Here is a 13218-nt window from a genome sequence, read left to right as displayed (position 1 = left end):
TGTGTAATACTTGCAATGTTGGGCTATGTGCTGCACCTTGCTTCGAAATATATCACACAAAAGAAAATTTTGAATAATTTTTAAACATAAATACTAGTATTATTATTATTTATGTTACATTTTTAACAGTTATTCGAGTGTAAACAGATTTGATAGCGTTGAAATGATTTTGAAACGTTATATAACAATTTTAAATGGTGAGTCGGAGTCATCAGGCGAGTGCAAAGGGTTAATAATGCTCGAAAACAAACTAAAGGCGCAACAATTGGTCACCTCGCAGTAACAACCGGCTCCACTACCCTAATCAACATAACTCTACCGTACTCTGATTTCTTACGAATGTTTACTGTACACCCATACACAATACCCATAATTCATATTCCGTCGAAGAAATTTCGATTGGAGTACGTTCGAACTCTTCCTCGAGGGACAAGTGCGTTCAGTATCTTTATGAGACGGCTGCATCCGATTTAGCATCTTCTGAGCCGGGTAACAAGACGTAATTCTCGGGGTCCACGGAGGCCGGCTTATTTCCCTTATCAGATTCGATGTTGCACGCTCGGTACCGGAGGCGGTGTATATTTCGGTCACCTGGTAGAATCCTCGTGCACAAGCCTCCCCGCACACGCCCGACATTGCACACCGTTCTCCCATCTCCTACATTCCCCTCCCACCTTCCCGCTTCCCCCACCGCCGTCATTTTCCCTCACCATTTCGTTATTGGACGAGCCAGCGAGACCGGGTGGTGGAGATGTCGAGGAGGGGAGGTCGATTCTCCCGTTTCGGCCGTGCACTAGAACTTGACTCCTAAGCTCGACAGTGACGGCGCAAGCTCTAGCCAAGTGTTTCCTTCTCTTTCGGTCACTTTCCGTCTCTTTCCGCCTCGGTTCCTTTCTCTCGCGCCCGCTATTGGTCTCTCGTACACCTTTCTGCTCTTATTCTCTTCCCCCCCTTTTCCTTTCCCTCTTGTTCTAGCCGCTCATCCGCCTCTCCGCCCCTGGTACGCGTCACACCAAACTCGCTACGAGACCTCGAGCGATGTGGTTACATTTCTATCGTATGGGTATTAGGGGAGAGTCGGATACAACGCTCGAAATTACCCGGGCACACGCGGAAGACGAAATAAACCGGAATCTAATAGACACTGCAGACTCACGGAGTTCTGTAATTATTAAAACTCGGATCAATTTTGTAAATATTTTACGATTTACACTTGGATCTAGCGATCCAAAATATAGAGTAATGTTGGCAATCTTCTTAACGACAATATAGTAAATGCAGTATTAAATCTGGTTAAAGATTTTTATTGTACAAGTTTCGAAGAGTAGATGCAATTTTTTATTTAACGTTTTTTTACAAAATGGCGGAACGAGAGTGCAACGAGGGAAGCATCACTTAACGATTAGTATTCTGCGGGTTTCCTCTCGAATTTTTGAGCAACGAAAAATTAAATAATTTTCCTGAGAAGAAAATAAGGTTTGCAATTTTAAGAAACCAGTCATCCAATTAAAATTCGTTTAGAATTATCCGATATATCAAAATCAGCGAAAATCATGGCTAACGTTAAGATTTCTAAAGCAATATAAGTCATGTTTCCATAACAAGAAACATCTCTTAGAAGAGCATTTTTTAAGAATAGTTTCTCATCTTAACAAGAAACTGATATCATAATCTGTGACACCGAAAGCTCCTAATTTTTGAAACTAACGAAGGAGGAATTAAACAAACATTAATAAAATTATTACTAAACGGAAAAGTCATTTGTTTTCGTTGACAAAGCAATCTTTTATTATCACATTTTACATTTCTTCATCTATTTTTATCATCGATTTCTAGTCGATTCGAAAACTGTAAGTACCTATACACACGTTATATTTAGAAATAATGGTTTTAAAGAAAATAAAAGTCTGATACATTTTCGAAAAAAACACGATAAAATATAATATAATATTTATTATATACACACCCGATTATATGTTTAATTTATTTATTCGATTGACAGAGCAGCCAGTAGTATCGGAGTTGTGAATAGAAATATTACGCGCGGGGTAGAAATTTTCCCCGCGAAAGCACTTGAGTCAATAATTTTCTCCCCTAATATGGTTGTTTTTGCAGTATTGTATTTATTTGATTTAACCCTTAAATGCATGACTTTTTGTTTTCAATTTTTACTTATCAAACTTCATTTAAAAAATGAGTGTGTATTAAGGGAAAAAAGCGAAGAAAAAAATTATATCTTTAGGAAAATAGTTTTTTATTACAAAATTATCGTATATAGCCAATCGGCTACAAAACAAAATATTCTTCTGTATGTTGCCAAATGGCAACACGGTGCATTTAAGGGTTAAATCTCCAACTTTATCGGTTCTGTAGTATCCCCGAACTATCATCTACTATTAGGCACCTTCGTATGTAATAGTGGCATAATTCATAGGTGTAATAGCTTCTCCACGGTTATGTATAAAGCAGGAAGTTTTTATGTTTGTGAATCTGTCACTTAATAATTTCTAAATGGCGTACTCTTGGATCATGGAATGTGATTCAGCTCATTATATGTGGCCAATCTAGATGGATACGATTATTTCCAGTTCACTGCGTTTTTTCATTCTCGGATTACGAGTTAATTAACACTTTGGGAGCCACGTTTTCCGGAAACAGGTGATGGAATTATCGTCTGTGTACCAAATTTCAGTGTACCAAATGATAGAATCATGAATTAATTTATACAGCTAATACAATGAAAACTTTTGATTAATTCCTCTTTTTTGCACATTCATAGTCAGAGAATATAAGATTGAGAAATGTTTACGTTATAGTCAATTAATAAAATGATGATCGTCGATGGTACAATTTGATTTTAAATCGGAGTGATGTCAATTATGAGTTTCTACTATAAATTTGAATTGCAATAAATTTCTAATAGTATTTTAAATTTTAATAGATTTCTAACAGAAACTTACATAAAAATAGAAATTGATTGATTTTAAATAGAGCTGACGGTAATGATAATGAATTTTTATTATGAATTTGGATTATAATAGATTTTTAATGGAAATTTAAATTAATGGAATTTAAATAGGAGTGACGTTAACGATAATGAATTTTTATTATAAATTTGGATTATAATAGATTTTTAATGGAAATTTAAATTAATTGATTTTAAATAGGAATGGCGTTAACGATAATGAATTTTTATTATAAATTTAGATTACAATAGATTTTTAATGAAAACTTAAGTTTTGCTAGATTTTCAATAGAAGTTTAAATAGAAATTCGATATTATAATTTCTAATAGATATCCAGATCGTAGAAAGAGGCGCAGTATATCCTTCAAAAGAGTTGCTATTGGATTTCAACTTCAGTCGCGTAGTTTATACATCGGTACAATGTAAACAACAATTTTTAATGTAAACAACAATAAATTTTACTCAAATGTTCCGTGATAATTGCGCGTGGAGGTAGAAAATGTCTAGTCACAAGTTTTAATTTCTATAAACAAATATAAATGCAGCGCGGTTCAGTAAAAGCATACAAATTCTTATTCCGATAATTACATAAGAGTGCAGTATTAAAAATCTAGCAGAGATTGCATAATATCGATTACATATCACAATGCGATACGGATAACTGCCCCACACGGTTTTATCGATTGCGAATAAGTTTCACCGTCGAGTCACACTGGAGATAACAGTTCGCGAACTGCTCTTAGACAGCAGTGTGGACCTCACATTAGGATAACCTACGAACAGTGCGCGTATATTACATATTGGCGAACAATTTCAAACTTTTTATCATTACTATGCATTACGTACAGTTCGCGAACAGTATGCAAATAAGTACGCGAGCAGGCGATTTCTAGAAAATTTAACACGTTAAATACCGAATATCGATCCCAAAATTTCCACATAATCAAAATACAATAGAACTTCGATTATCCGAACCTCCGATATCCGAATTCTATATTATTCAAGTAGTACGTGTAAACAAATCGATCGAATGCAATCTAACTGTAGCACTGTTTATTGTACATATCAATAACGGCCTAATCGAGCACTTTAATTAAGCATTTGTTCTGCTATCCGAACACTCGCGTTTCCCTCATTGGACTGGTTAGTTGACTTTAGTCGACAAATTACAATACAATCGAATAGTAATTTCGGCATTTCGAAAATCCTAGTAGAATTCAGTTTCTTCGAATATAGCGCTGTTATTATTGTATTTTGAATTCAACCTTGTGGTCGGAATGTTGTATGTGCTCTGTGTTTTGTCTCTTACTCGCGGATGATAAATTTCCGTTGGTAAGTTAATACCGCAGAGATAGTTGAGGTGCAATTTAAGTTTGACACAGTTTTGGTAGCAAACTGTTTTAATATAATAAAATAACGTGTTCTGTGCGTTACAAGTGGTTCGTATGTGTGATGTTGACCGTTTGAATTTCAGAAGTATGTGTTCTTCCCTGTTCTGAATGTATGAGATGCTTGAATACATATACTACTATACTATGTAAAGAATTTGCATGTTTCTATTAGTTGATGTATGTTGGTGATAAAGTGTAGGAGTGACGGTGATAGAATAATATATTTTTTTTATTTCAAGCAATTTTAATCTTTTATTGAGATTATTTTGCATTACATTGTATGTAGACAAATTTATCGAGAATCTATAATGATTTAGACAGATTATAGTTTGCAGCTTTTTAGAAACGAGTAGACTGCATTACGAATCTCTACTGTAGGGCAGAATACTATAATATAGAATAATAGGATGATAATAATAATAATGTAAAATATAGAATAATAATAATATAGAATATAGAATAATAGAATAATAATAATAATGTAAAATATAGAATAATAGAATAATATTAATGTAGAATATACAATAATAGAATAATAATAATATAGAATATAGAATAATATAGATTTTGTAAAAATAGCTTTTGTCTACGTAATGTGCACGTAATGTGCGATCAACGCAGCGCTCAACTTGTTCATTTCGATACTGTTTCCGAGCAGTTTGCGAACGTTTGGGAACAGTTTACAAACGTTTGCAAGGACGCAACTTGATGTATATGTATAACTCGTAGTGCACACGAACGAAAAGCTTCGATCCCTTTCGAATACAGCTTCGGCTTTCACGACTACCGATCGGTGACCTATATTTCGCAAACGTGCTCATGGGATAACGCATTCGCCGGCAGTCGTTTGTTTCGGAGACTGTCCGACGGAAATCAAGTTGGATTTCCGATACTTCGATTCGATACGACGTCGTGTCTGCACAAATCGAATTAGAAGTAACGACTGTGTTAATAATATTGTTCTAACGAATTGTGTAAATTAACACGTTGGGATTGCCACGCTAGTGTCCATAAAAGTCACATTATCAGAACAATGACTTCGTTGAACAGATGAGGCAAAAATTACAAGAATTATCCATATAGCAATCTTTAAAAAAATGTGATTTAGTTAACCCTTTACACTTGGAAGATTTTTCTGATATACATATATTTACCAGCAATTCGAAGAAATAGTTTTAAAGATTGTGATTTTGCTATACAATGTTGAATTGAAAAAAAGATCATTATATTGCTGTGAAATTTTATAGGAATTAAAAAATAAAAGATTTTGTATTTTTATTTATGTGCATTGCATGATTATTTTACAGTATAAAAAGAAAATAATAATTATATTATAATATATTATATATATATATTATTGAAAAATTTCTTTTATTCTTGCATTATGCACTTTAACGTTGGCTTTGAAATTAATGAATAAGTACTTTTAAGATTATTTAAACATCATAAACGTTATGCATCGCGAACCACTGCAATAGCCGGTAACATAATAATAGCAGTAGTAAAAGGAATGTGTAAAACATGAGATCTGACCGATTCATAAATCAAAGTCTAAAAACGATCGCAGTGCATTCGTGACTCAGATATACCACGAAAGTCGCAACGAGTAGTTTAGTATACAGCTGAAAGATCATTTTACCACCAATTCAATTTCTCGACTACGGAATATCCGAGAAAGCTGCGTTATTTATAATCGAAAGGCGTACAGTCGATCGCGAAACTATTTCAATGCCTTTTTAAAACCGAATAACATTTCTAAAATCAGATTTCGAAAAATCGCAGTTGGTCGAGCCTGTTAGATGCGAACTATGATATTTTCATATTAATATAATTGCGAATATGCTCCCGTGCCCTTATCTTGCAACTTGTAACAGAAAATTAAAATAGATATCGATTGCAAATGTTCGTTTACTGTACACGTTCAATATTCATGAGCGCAATGTAGTATTTTGCTTCGATTGATCTGTTGGAGAAATATGCACACTCATCAAAATTAATTCGACGTTTTATCGATGCGATACTCTAGTAACTTGATCTTGAAAATAATACCGTGTTAACCAGAAGTTTTCAATGTTTAAAATTATCATGGGATATATAATTTAATGATGCAATACTTTCCCACAGGAATTTTGTAGCAAAATGTAAAATATCGATATTTAGTGGTTGTATCTTTGTTTAAGTTACCTTGCTTCACTCATTGTACAGTGCAAAAATTAAAATGACTTCAGTTTAATTGAAACCGAACAAGAGAGAGTTTTTTAATTTTTACATTAAAATAGACACAGGAAACTAATACTTGTTGAAGCCGATTTCGAAAATATTAATTATTTACAAAATGACGGTTTTTTGAAGGAAACCTGTAATTGCCGACATAAATGTTTTCACTTGTTTTGTTAATAAGATAAAGAGAAAAGCAGAAATCAAAATTTCGCTTTGATAAGTACTAATTTCTTTTATCTAGTGTAAGGTAAAATTTATAAAACCTGTTTCAGATAAAAGTCCACAGGGATATACCCGTTACCGAATTCCAGAAACGAGTTATGACTAAATAGTAGCCATTTTCTTCTACTGACGGATAAATAATTCAAATTATCCGAAATTACTAAGCAAATAACATATAACAATATGTATATATGTTACATTTTTAATAAACAATAATTCACCATTTAGAAAATTAAAAAAAATTTTTTCCTCTTAGTTCAAAGGTATGTAATTTATTCGTAGTGATCATATCTGCGTCTATAATGATTCTCCTATCATGATAATTTTATGTACATGCATATATAATAATTATAACAATTTGTGCATGAATTCTATTTTAAAAAAAATGGAGAATAGGTCTAGCAAAAAGATGAATTCGATTGAAAACGATCTGCAAAAGATGAATTTGATTTGAAAACTTTGATTACGAGCTGCCAAAGGATGAACTCAATTTGAAGAGATGATCTATAAAAGAATAATTTAATTTAAAAAACTTAAATCTGACCTGTCGAAGGATCAATTCGATTCGAAAAAGTTGAATATAACCTGCAAATTGGATGATATCTTAGTTGAAAACCCGTACATCGTAGCCCGGCACTAAAAGGGTTAAGTCCCCGACCGTGAAGTACCCTATTTGTTTGGCAGTTAGAGAGGATCCACTGGCAGAAGAAACAGCAGAAAACACTTCGACTGTATTCCTCTTGTCCTTGGGACGTAAACAACGGGGTAAACAGCGAAAGGGTTGTGCTCGCTTATTTTCCTGCGAAGAAAAGTGCAAGTAGAGACGGACGTTCCTGGCCGGCCAGCTCGGAGACGCGCTCCTTCCCGAGTTTCCCCCCACCCCGGTTCTAGTCCGCCGCCAGCTTTTCGTCCTCCATCGCCTCCTCCTCGTCCTTCACCACCTCTTGATCCTCCGCCGCCCTCCTCCTGTCGTCCCTTCCCCACTGTATCCCCTCCCGGAGTCCATTGTACCCCTTGCCGCCCCACTCGCCCGAGTTCCCAGCCGGCTGCACGCTCACATGCAACGAGCCGGACCGGCCGGCTGGCATTCAGTTGCCTTTAGCGCCGTGCATCTCCAAGTCAGTCAGTCAGTCATTGAGTCAGTCAGTCAGTCAGTCATTGAGTCAGTGAGTCGGACCGACGGTACACGCGCGCGAGGTATATCGCAGCCTGCGTTACTCTCTCTCTCTCTCTCTCTCACACACACACACTCTCACACTCTCTGTTTCATTTCTCTTTCTCACTCGTTCCTATTCCGTTTAGTTGATTCGTTTTCCCTCGCTCCCGGGTGTCTTCGCGTTCGTCCGCCGAGATTTATTCGCGTCGCGGATCATTCGATCGTGTCCGAGTGTGCTGGCCGCGTGTTTCGCCATCGTCGTGCACGTGTGCTATGTTCACCGAGAAAAACGTGATCGACCCCACGTCCCGTTCGCAGTTCCGATCGCCGTGGATCTCGAATCCGGATCGGCGAAACTTGGTGCGCGCAGTCGGCGATAGAGAAATAGTGCAGCGTCAAGGAGACCAATGCAGTGGCTCTTCCCCGGTGTCAAGATCCACAAGTGACGCAAGTTCGGACATGAACTTCGGCTGATTTCGTCTACGATCCGATCACAATTTCGCTCCGCTTCCTCCGCCGTGCAGATACGCACTTGTGCCGCTGTGTGTTACCACCGACGACTATCTTTGAAAACGTAGTGCACTCGCGCAGACAGTGTTCGAGCCCCCTAGGCTCCGTAGAAAGTCGCTGCGTTCGTTCCATCGAGGTTCGAGCACGGCATAGAGAAGTCGATGAGACTGAAAGTGAAGCTGGTCTCGAGTGACTCGAATCGCGGCCCTCAAAATTTGTTCGAAGTGCAGTGATGAACACCACGGCGACGCGACTCCGCTGATTCTATTAATTCCGGGAACTGCTGCAGCGCCCACAGTTGCAGAGACGTTGGTGCATTCGGAGGTATCAGTGCGTTACAGAGACGAAATCAGTCGTAAACAATAGCTAAAAGTGGAAATGTTGTGAATCGTGGCGACAACCGTTTCTCGGTCATCGAGGTCCCAACCTAGCAGGGAACTGTGTTTACTTCTGCTATGTTATAGCGGTCTCGTCGACCGTATACGTCAGCACAAGTGACAATTTATTTTTTCCGCAAGCGGTCTCGCCGAGTTTTCCGCACGAACAGTTCCCAAGTTGGAAAATCGCTAGATCCGTTCGACCGACGCGACGGTACTTCCGTTGTCGAGGCTTCTCGCTCGCTCTACTATTTCTCTAGCATCGACTGTACCGAGACACGTGCCCGAGCACAATATCTAGGGAGAACCGTGTTGGAAATTTCCGCGCGTCAGTATTTCATAGCAAGGTGCAAACTGGTGCGTCTCCCTGCGAGAAGGACAGCCGGGAGCGTCGTTCGCGAAACACGCTCGCCTTCGTCGCTTCCGAGCGAGTCTACACGGTGATCGGGTTCGAATGGTATTCGGTTCACGCGCGCACACACGCGAAACGATCGTATTTTCGAATTCCGAGTGCGGGGCTGCCGACGACTTCGTTTTTTTCGGACGGGAAGTTCGACTTTATTCTGACAAAAAGTTACGTTTAATATATCATAATATTCGAGTGAATCTGTTAGCTATGCGGACTAATTTTTCTGACATATTTTATCGATCACAACGCGTGTAATAATTTCGGCAAGTTGTTCCGAATTGTCTGATTCCTGCGAATACGTTTTACAAAATTTGTAATCAGAACACTACATTTCGGGAATACTTTAACCAAAATAGTAGGTTCGCAAAAAATTTACTCATCAGTGTGTTCTTAAAAATGTCTCGAACTTACGAAAACGTTTCATAAAAATTATAATCAGAATAGTACGTTTCACAAAAATTATAATCGAAATAGTACGTTTCACAAAAATTATGATCAAAATAGTACGTTCGAGAAAAACTTTTACACTAAACCTATTTTGTCGGTTAAAATGCCCGGTTCCACACTATTTGTTTTAAAATTGTTGAAATTACAAGGCGACTTTCGTAGGAAATGGTTAAATTAACTTTTTAGACCAAGCACATATTACAATAAGAATAATAGGATGTCTAATTGAATTCACTATACAATTTATATAAAGTATCACATGTCAGGCATCTTTAAATGCTCAGTAAGTTTGTTAGTGTTAATCAAAACGGCACGTATCACGAAGAATATACTCGTCACACATAGAGCTGAAGGATTAAAAAATTCTTCTGAAATCGTTGCAAAAAGAAAAATGATCTATTATCAAACATTATCATTTATTATACATTCGCGTTGTCAACTTTCCTAGATCCGAGGCCGACGGAATCAGAATCACTTCGCTTTAATTGTCGAAAACTTCAGTAGCGTTCTCAAGTTTCTTTTTCGATCGATAGATCATGGATTTTCACGGAGGAGACACGAATGCCAAGAACTATGTAAACAAAATTCCACTCGTGGACTTAGAAGTGTGCGTAACTCTTGTGTCGGTGGATGCTAAAAGATTATTGATCGCGCCAAGTGTATTGGCAGTGTCGTAATCGAACGTGACTTGTGCGATAGTGACTCGTGTTGCGGCACGTTACACTTATTACGGGCATTGGTGTTCACGTGTCGGGTGAACTGTTCGCTCGATATTCGACGTCGCTCTGTTAGAAATTCTTGACCTCCAAATGCTCCATAGCAATTGGAGTTTCGAATTGAATACAGTTTATAAAATACAGGAATACGTTCTATTGTATACAAAAACGAATCCATATTTATTTGAGTTGTTTTTGACGAACGTTTCTTTCTCCACTCATTACAATGACAAATTAGTTTTAAAACGAAGGCTCGATTATTATATACAATTCCTCGAACAAATAATGTTTTATACATTATCTACCGGCGATGATTTTATAATTTCCGAAAATCTACGATTACACGGTTAAAAACTTCTTAACTAAATTGTTTCGATCGTGTACCAACGTGTCGTCTCCAGTAACATTATCTAATAACTTTGTTTAGGCTTATAATGTAGAAAAAAAATTGTTTAGTCTTCTCTCAATATAGTAGAACAGTTGAAAATGCTATTAATAGACTTCTAATAGATAAAGCGATAAATATATGTATCTATTCTGTAAAAGTAACAGTCGTTTTTCTTATCGCGTCGCAAAAAACGAATTCGTACGCAAAAATAACTTCCAGCTAGTTTTACCACTTTCGTAATCAACTAATTTGTTTTGCCGTAGCAGACTTTCACTTTCGAGAATATTTTTGCTTTATGCATTCATAGTTTGTTATATATTTCTGCTTAACAATTTATTATCCGATCAATCCTTACGATTCAACCGATTTCAACCGTTTCTAGTCACATTTTATGGAGTCTATTATTTCCTCGTATCCGAGTTACAGCAGAACTGCATTTCCCTACGCAAGGTCATGCTTGGTTCCAAGCATATGAACTCGAAACTGACAAGTACAGCTAAAGAGGGGAATTAATGTGTTCCTATTGCACGAACTTGCTCGACATGTTCGCATAAACGGGGTTTCTACTTGTATATCATTCCGAGAGTAGATTCCATATTTTAGCTGGTTCTAGCGAAAACATGAACAGCGGTTTATCTGTATATTTGAAAAAGAACTTAACAAAATATCATACTCGTATATTTCTATTTTATATTATTTCTAATATAGACAAAATATGAAATATGTATTTCGAAGATGTTTTATATATCTTTAAAGATATTATATTAAGATATTAAGATATATTGATATTAAGATATTTTTCAAATATATTTTATAGAAATATAAAATATATTTTGTTGAAGTTTTTGTTTAGATATCGGTAACAATGCAACAGTTACTTCGAGTCTATAACACACCACCGTGCATACAAAAACTAGTTTCGACGAACCGCGAAACTTTAAAAATAAAACATTTCGGGCACATATTTTTACATAATGTATTATCGACACGTGTATCACCCGGGGATGATGATATAAGTATTACCGAACCAGTGTTTCGGTTCCCGTCGGATTTTTCTATAACGCCGCAACGAATGCCTCGCATATTTATCGGCCGGACAGGTTGGCTCGCGTGTGCTCATGAATCATCGTCCCCTAACTGCGAAAGTGCGCAGTTCGTGTCGTCCACCCTTTCTTCTCTCTTTCTCTCTTCTGAATCTTCTACGCAGCATTTAAGGTCCCGTGCGACCTCCGAGCTGCGGCTGCACCATTGCAGCGGACAACTTTTTCGTTAGCTTCTGGATCGCGCGTGCATACAGAGCTCCTGTTTCGTGCTCGTCCGGTAAACGAGTTTCGTTTCACCCTTTGCTGCTCCGTAGATCCTCTATAGTGCATCGGCAGCGAAGGAGGATCACAAAAAATGGTCGAACTTTTGGCCCTGAACGGGTTCGAAGAGCCGCCCCTGGCTGATTCTGAGCAAATAGAGCAACTATGTCAAATACGGGACTTTGTTTATATTTGACTGTACGTGTCGAGTGGTCAAGTAATCGATTCGATAGTATATTTTGAAGTTACCAGTATTCATAAAAGACTGTCCATAAAATTAGAACAATTTTTGTATAAATACGCGAATAGAAAAATTCTCGTTACAATATTTATCACAGTAGTTATTTTTGTAATTTGCTAACAGATTTTCGTAACCTACCAAATGATTGATTTACTTAACCCTCGCAGTACGGTTACCGGGTTATTTTGACCGAGGGTATTTAAATCGTTCACTTAATTACTCCATTTTTCGACAATTCGATAAAACGAATCATTGTTGTATTAAGAACAACAGAAAGGTTAGCAACTCTGCGAGAAGTATCTTCTAAAATATGTTTTAACGAACTGTTGAATAAAGCTCAGACTTGTTGTAACAATTGTCAATGGTACAGTTGTAAAAATGTGGCCGCCGTCCGAGGGGTTAACAAATCTTAATAAAAATTCATTTTGAAGTTCGATAACAAAAAACAATGGTCGTGACGGTCAAACTGTTTTAAAATTACAAAAATGCGAGTTTGCATAAAATTCCGTGGCATCGCTTATTGAATAAACAAATTACTAATAACTACTAACAATTTTATTATGTCTCCTCAAGGGGGGCATCCGAGTACAAAGGATTATTTTCAAGTCGTAAAAAGGTATCGTGGCATTTAAAGTTAATATTAAAAATTTTTAACGGCTTTTACATTAAACTCGAAATTAAACGAACGTAACGGTTCGATAAGAAAATGGCGGTAGGGTCTCACTAATGGGACGTCAAATTCAGAGTCTGACTGCGCAGTACTAACTCGGAGGCCAGTAGCGGAGAAACAGCGTACACATCGGGACAACACGTGAGGTGAATAACGGGTGAGGCGCGCGTTATCGATTAACTTTCGTGCCGCGGATGACAA

General features: G+C 37.1%; 1 protein-coding gene across 10 annotated transcripts in view; it reads left to right on the top strand.

Annotated features, from left to right (window-relative positions):
• The window catches only part of usp (retinoid X receptor ultraspiracle), a 128733-nt gene that overhangs the window by 32657 nt on the left and 82858 nt on the right, over positions 1–13218 (top strand). For 2 of the 10 annotated variants that reach the window (XM_033467470.2, XM_033467463.2), the window contains exon 1: positions 7852–7996. The exons of 1 other annotated variant lie outside the window; for it this stretch is intronic. The gene's annotated coding sequence lies outside the window, so the exon portion shown is untranslated. Of the gene's footprint in view, positions 1–7850; positions 7997–8570; positions 8790–9063; positions 9200–9352; positions 9607–13218 lie in introns of those variants that run through there. 7 more of the 10 variants (XM_076524336.1, XM_076524335.1, XM_033467466.2 and 4 more) reach the window with 7 other exon arrangements.

The sequence above is a fragment of the Megalopta genalis genome, chromosome 8, assembly GCF_051020955.1.
Source record: "Megalopta genalis isolate 19385.01 chromosome 8, iyMegGena1_principal, whole genome shotgun sequence".
Lineage (NCBI taxonomy): Eukaryota > Metazoa > Arthropoda > Insecta > Hymenoptera > Halictidae > Megalopta > Megalopta genalis.
The sequence above is the reverse complement of the archived record's forward strand: the minus strand, read 5'-3'. Positions and strand labels throughout refer to the sequence as shown.